This window comes from Notolepis coatsorum (assembly GCF_963971535.1).
Source record: "Notolepis coatsorum genome assembly, chromosome: 1".
NCBI classification, from domain to species: Eukaryota; Metazoa; Chordata; class Actinopteri; order Aulopiformes; family Paralepididae; genus Notolepis; species Notolepis coatsorum.
Window position 1 is genome coordinate 175,382,059 of NC_140165.1, and position 5,265 is coordinate 175,387,323.

The following is a 5,265-nucleotide window of genomic DNA, read 5'->3' on the forward strand; positions in this document are numbered from 1 at the left end:
CCCCCCCCCCCCCCCCCAAAGGTAAAAAAAAAAAAAAAAAAATTATATTATATATATATATATATTTTTTTTTTATACAGTCAACATATTCTTAAATAATAGCGCTGCCCGAGGCGGGGCATGATACAGTCAACATATAGCAAAAGAGAGAGCGAGAGAGAGCTCCCGTTCTACAGTCAATATACAGTGTACAGAGAGGAGAGAGAGAGAGACACACATTGGAAAGAAATTGAAATGCTATTTGGCCCTAAACAGAGAGTACACAGTGGCAGAATACCTGAGCACTGTGACTGAAGATCCTGAGCACAGCCTAGCCATCGAGAAAGGCCGCATAGGCAGACTGTGTGTGTTAGAATGAGAGAGAGGAGAGAGAGAGAGAGAGAGAACATGTGTGTTTGTCATGTGTGTGTGTGTTAGAGAGAGACTAGAGCATGTATGACAGATTCAAAAGGACAAAGATCAACACTTAAATCCAAGAGAGAGAGAGAGAGAGAGAGAGAGAGAGAGAGAGAGAGAGAGAGAGAGAGAGAGAGACACATTGGAAAGAAATTGAAATGCTATTTGGCCCTAAACAGAGAGTACACAGTGGCACTGTGACTGAAGATCCTTGAGCACAGCCTAGCCATCGAGAAAGGCCGCCATAGGCAGACTGTGTGTGTTAGAAAGAGAGAGAGAGAGAGAGAGAGAGAGAGAGAGAACATGTGTGTTTGTCATGTGTGTGTGTGTTAGAGAGAGACTAGAGCATGTATGACAGATTCAAAAGGACAAAGATCAACACTTAAATCCAACAAGAAGAGGGTATACCAGAGAAACCAAAGCAGCAAGGAGCCAATGGCCGACATCAGCTAAATAGGCTAGCCAGGTACTGTGACACCAGGCCACACACAGCTTTGGCCAATGGCCCAACGCTACCCAAGCTACACAAACGACCATTCACACACAGCACATGTCGTATCTCCAAATGTTGTGAAGTAGCATATGTTTTGCCTGGAAAAAAACATCGTTATTAACAAAACATTCGGGAGGGGAAGGAAGGAAGAGTGGGGTAATGTCATGACATTTTCATTAATCCAAGTTACCTGCACGAGGAACGCAGGGCGAAAGGCCGCAACACAGGTCTCCACGTTGACGAAAGGCCTCTCGCTGGCGGGACAAAAAGAAGCTATGGCCAGAGCCTTGTCATGGTGCAGGCCCGACTACATCTTCTGTCAAAGGGCCTGCTATTCTCAAGGCTAACTGATAGCATCAAACGAACGTTCCCAGCTGACGCTAAACAGCTAACTGGCTAACAGTTAGCTCACACAGTTAGCTACTAGTAGTATTAGCTAGTCGACCAGTTTGGCTCCAGAGAGAGAGAAAGAGAGATAGGGTCAGGTGACTCAGGTCCACGGCGGGTGTTACATCCCAATGTATATATTCCCCAGTGTGTGTCTCCATGTGTGTGTGCTACATTTTGTTTGTTTCCTCCCTCCAGCCATTGTTCCCTTCACCATTGGTCAATTCTTCCATTATTGCAATACAGCACCGATTGGTGGATGGCTTCAGACTCCAACACTCAATCCACACCACCCAATCATGGATCACCCCACACCTGTTAAAACATGGCTTCTCACTTCAGTCTTTCTCTCTCTCTGGCATGAGGCTAGGCCTGTTGTGTTTTTGGTAAACCTGTAACTTTGACAGTATTGCATTTCGTTTATTGCCTTTGGTGCTTAGTAGTAATTTCCTTGTGTGTGTATGGCCACAGAGAGAGCATTGTCAGCCATAGTTTGTTTTTGTATATATTCTGCTTTTGTTTCTGTATAATTAATGTGTTTTTCTCTCTTTCTCAGGAAGCACAGATGGGGTGAGCTGCCATTTCCTTTGGACATTGTTTTCTCCTGTTTTGGTTAGGTAAGAGTAGTTTAGGTAATGTAATCTCTTTTACCATAGATTAGATTGTGTTTATTTGGAGTATAGTGGTGTTTGTTTGTTGTTTTGGCCTGGGCTCACCCCTGAGCTACATGTGCTTCCTTTGCCTCTATTCAATAAATATCATTGTTTACAAACCTGGTCCATCTTTTCTGTCAACCAACTGTTATGTTACAGCCCTTTACCCTTAGACACACTGGGGTCGTAACATAAATGGGGGCTCTGCCTGGATCTTGTAACCCGTGTTCAATTGTTGGTTGATGGATTTGGTGAACTGTGTTTGTTTACACTTGTATAGTTATTAATTACTTTGTGTAAAAATGGCATTTGTGTAAGAAAAAATAATGGCAGTTAGTACTTTTGATCTGGGGAAATTCTTGAGCAATCCTACTTGGGAAGCGCTAGATAGCTGCCGCAAGGCAGACTTAGTGGAGATTGCCACACATTTTCAACTCTCGGTTCAACAAAAGCATCTTAAGCAGGATATCAGGTGTCTTGTGGTAGATAAGCTGTTGGAGCAGGGGACGCTTGTTTTACCTGCGGTCTCTGATGAACATGCAAGTCCTCCTGGTGAACTTACAGAAGCACCGCCTTCTGAGGAGCAAGCCCATGGTGCTGAAAAGGCAGGTGTGAACGTCACATTGCCACATTTTCACTTGACCTCTCCTGTGTCAACTGGGTCTCGAGAAGGGGCCCAGGTCAAGGTTAGAATAGCCCGTCTCCAGATGGAGGCTCAGGAGAAGGCACAAGCACGTGAGGCGGAGTATCGGCTTCGTAAAATGGAGCTTGAGGCGGAAAATGAAAGGGCTATTAACATCCGTAGGTTGGAGCTTGAGGTGGAAAAAGAGCTCAGACTGCGGGAGTTGGAGCTGGGAGACCAAAGGAGTGGATCCAACTCTGCTACACCGACTCCTCCACAAGGCCCGGGTATGTCCTCCTCCACAGCTTATTCATCACACACTTTTGATATAAGTAAACACATTGCTTTGGTGCCTCTGTTCCGAGAGACAGAAGTTGATACTTATTTTAATGTGTTTGAGCGTATTGCTGCTTCATTGCGCTGGCCAAGAGAGGTCTGGCCTTTGTTGCTTCAATGCAAATTGACTGGTAAAGCCCAAGAGGTTTGTTCAACACTTTCCCTAGAAGATAGTTTACTGTATGATACTGTGAAGGCTGCCATCCTTCGTGCATATGAGCTTGTGCCCGAAGCTTATAGGCAGAGGTTTCGCAGTCACAAGAGAGCTGTCAACCAGACCTTTGTAGAGTTTGCTAGAGAGAAGGGAACTCTCTTTGATAAATGGTGTGCAGCAAGCAAGGCCTCAGATCTTAACTCTCTCAGAGAACTCATTCTATTAGAAGAGTTTAAGAATCGTTTGCCAGAGCGTATTGTAATTTACCTGAGTGAGCAGAAAGTGTCCACTCTGCAGCAAGCTGCTGTATTAGCTGATGAGTTTGCGCTAACCCATAAAACTGTGTTTGTAGATAGGCGTGACTCGTTTCCCCCCCATGATTTCTCTCAGAGACCTTCTGTCCCCAACCATTCAGAATTCACACACCCCCGACCAAAAATGTCACCTCCACGCTCAAAAGAGGAGCGGAGTTACTACTGTCATAAATCTGGTCATGTTATTTCTGACTGTTTAACATTGAAACGTAAGCAGCAACCGTCCTCTCAGAACTTTAGACAACCCAAAGGGGTTGGTCTGATTAAAATGGCACCTGATTCCGATCAACAGATGCACAATGATCAGGATGTTCTCGATCCTTGTTTCAGGCCATTTACTTCCAAGGGTTTAGTTTCCTTGACAGGGGATCCAAAAGATCAGTGTACAGTTCAGATCTTACGAGATACTGGAGCCTCACAATCCTTTATCCTCTCTGATGTACTACCTCTGTCTGAGAAATCTTCCTGTGGTTCTAGTGTCCTGGTTCAAGGTATTGAGATGGGTTTCGTGCCAGCCCCGTTACACTGTATTCATGTACAATCTGATTTGGTCACTGGTTTCTTTAAAATAGGGGTGAGACCTTCCTTGCCAGTTAAAGGCATTTCCTTTATCATGGGAAATGATTTAGCTGGAGGACAGGTGAACGCTGTGCTGGAAGTGTTGGATCACCCAGACACAGATTCTCTGCCTGATGACTTGTCACAGAACTTCCCTGAAGTTTTTTCTGCAAGTGTTGTCACTCGGGCTCAATTGAAAAAGAGAGGTGATGAAATTAATTTGTCTGACTCTGTTTTTGCTTCAGCCTTTGTCAGGGAGGAGTTGCTGGCTCCAACTTCTGATACCGCTGACAAACCACCGACTCATAGTAAGGTACCCCCACAGACAACTGTAACTAGTTCCGACGCATTGAAGTTACCCGTTACTCGTGAAATGCTAATTACTGCCCAGAAGGCTGACCCTTCTCTTGCAAAATGTTTCTCTTCTCTTGAAACAGAACAGAGGAGAGAGTTGCATTCTTATTTTGTGGATGAAGGAGTTTTGATGCGTACATGGAGGTCCCATGGTACTAGACTGGCAGAGCATGCACAATCGGAGATAGGGCTACCAGATCAGGTACCAGACTGGAGCACTGTTTATCAGATTGTTGTCCCTGCAGTTTATCGTCAGCATGTACTGTTCTTGGCCCATGACCACCCTTGGTCTGGACACTTGGGAGTCACTAAAACATACAACAGAATACTTCAACATTTCTTTTGGCCCGGTTTGAAGTCCGATGTAGCACAGTACTGTCGTACCTGTAGTACTTGTCAGATCACCGGAAAGCCAAACCAGGTAATTCCACCTGCTCCCCTCTGTCCTATACCAGCGGTCGGTGAACCATTTGAACATGTCATAGTTGACTGTGTTGGTCCGTTGCCAAGGACCAAAGCCGGCAATCAGTTTTTGTTGACAATAATGTGTACCGCCACCCGTTTCCCTGAGGCTATCCCTCTTCGCAGAATTACAGCGCCTGTAATAATTAAGGCTTTGACGAAGTTCTTCTCCACGTTTGGACTGCCTAAGGTAGTACAAACGGACCAAGGCACCAACTTCCTGTCTAGGTTATTTGAGCAAGTGTTACAGTCCCTGGGTATCCGACATATAGTGTCCAGTGCCTACCACCCTGAAACTCAGGGGGCTCTAGAACGTTGGCATCAGACCTTAAAGTCCATGCTGCGTAAATATTGCTTAGACACAGAGAAAGATTGGGATGAGGGTGTCCCCCTTGTTCTATTTGCTGCGTGAGAGACCATACAGGAGTCTCTTGGTTTCAGTCCTGCTGAGCTCGTTTTTGGGCACACTGTTAGAGGGCCTCTGAAAGTTCTTAAAGAACGGTTCATGTCAAAGGGTGCCAGCACACCCACTAATG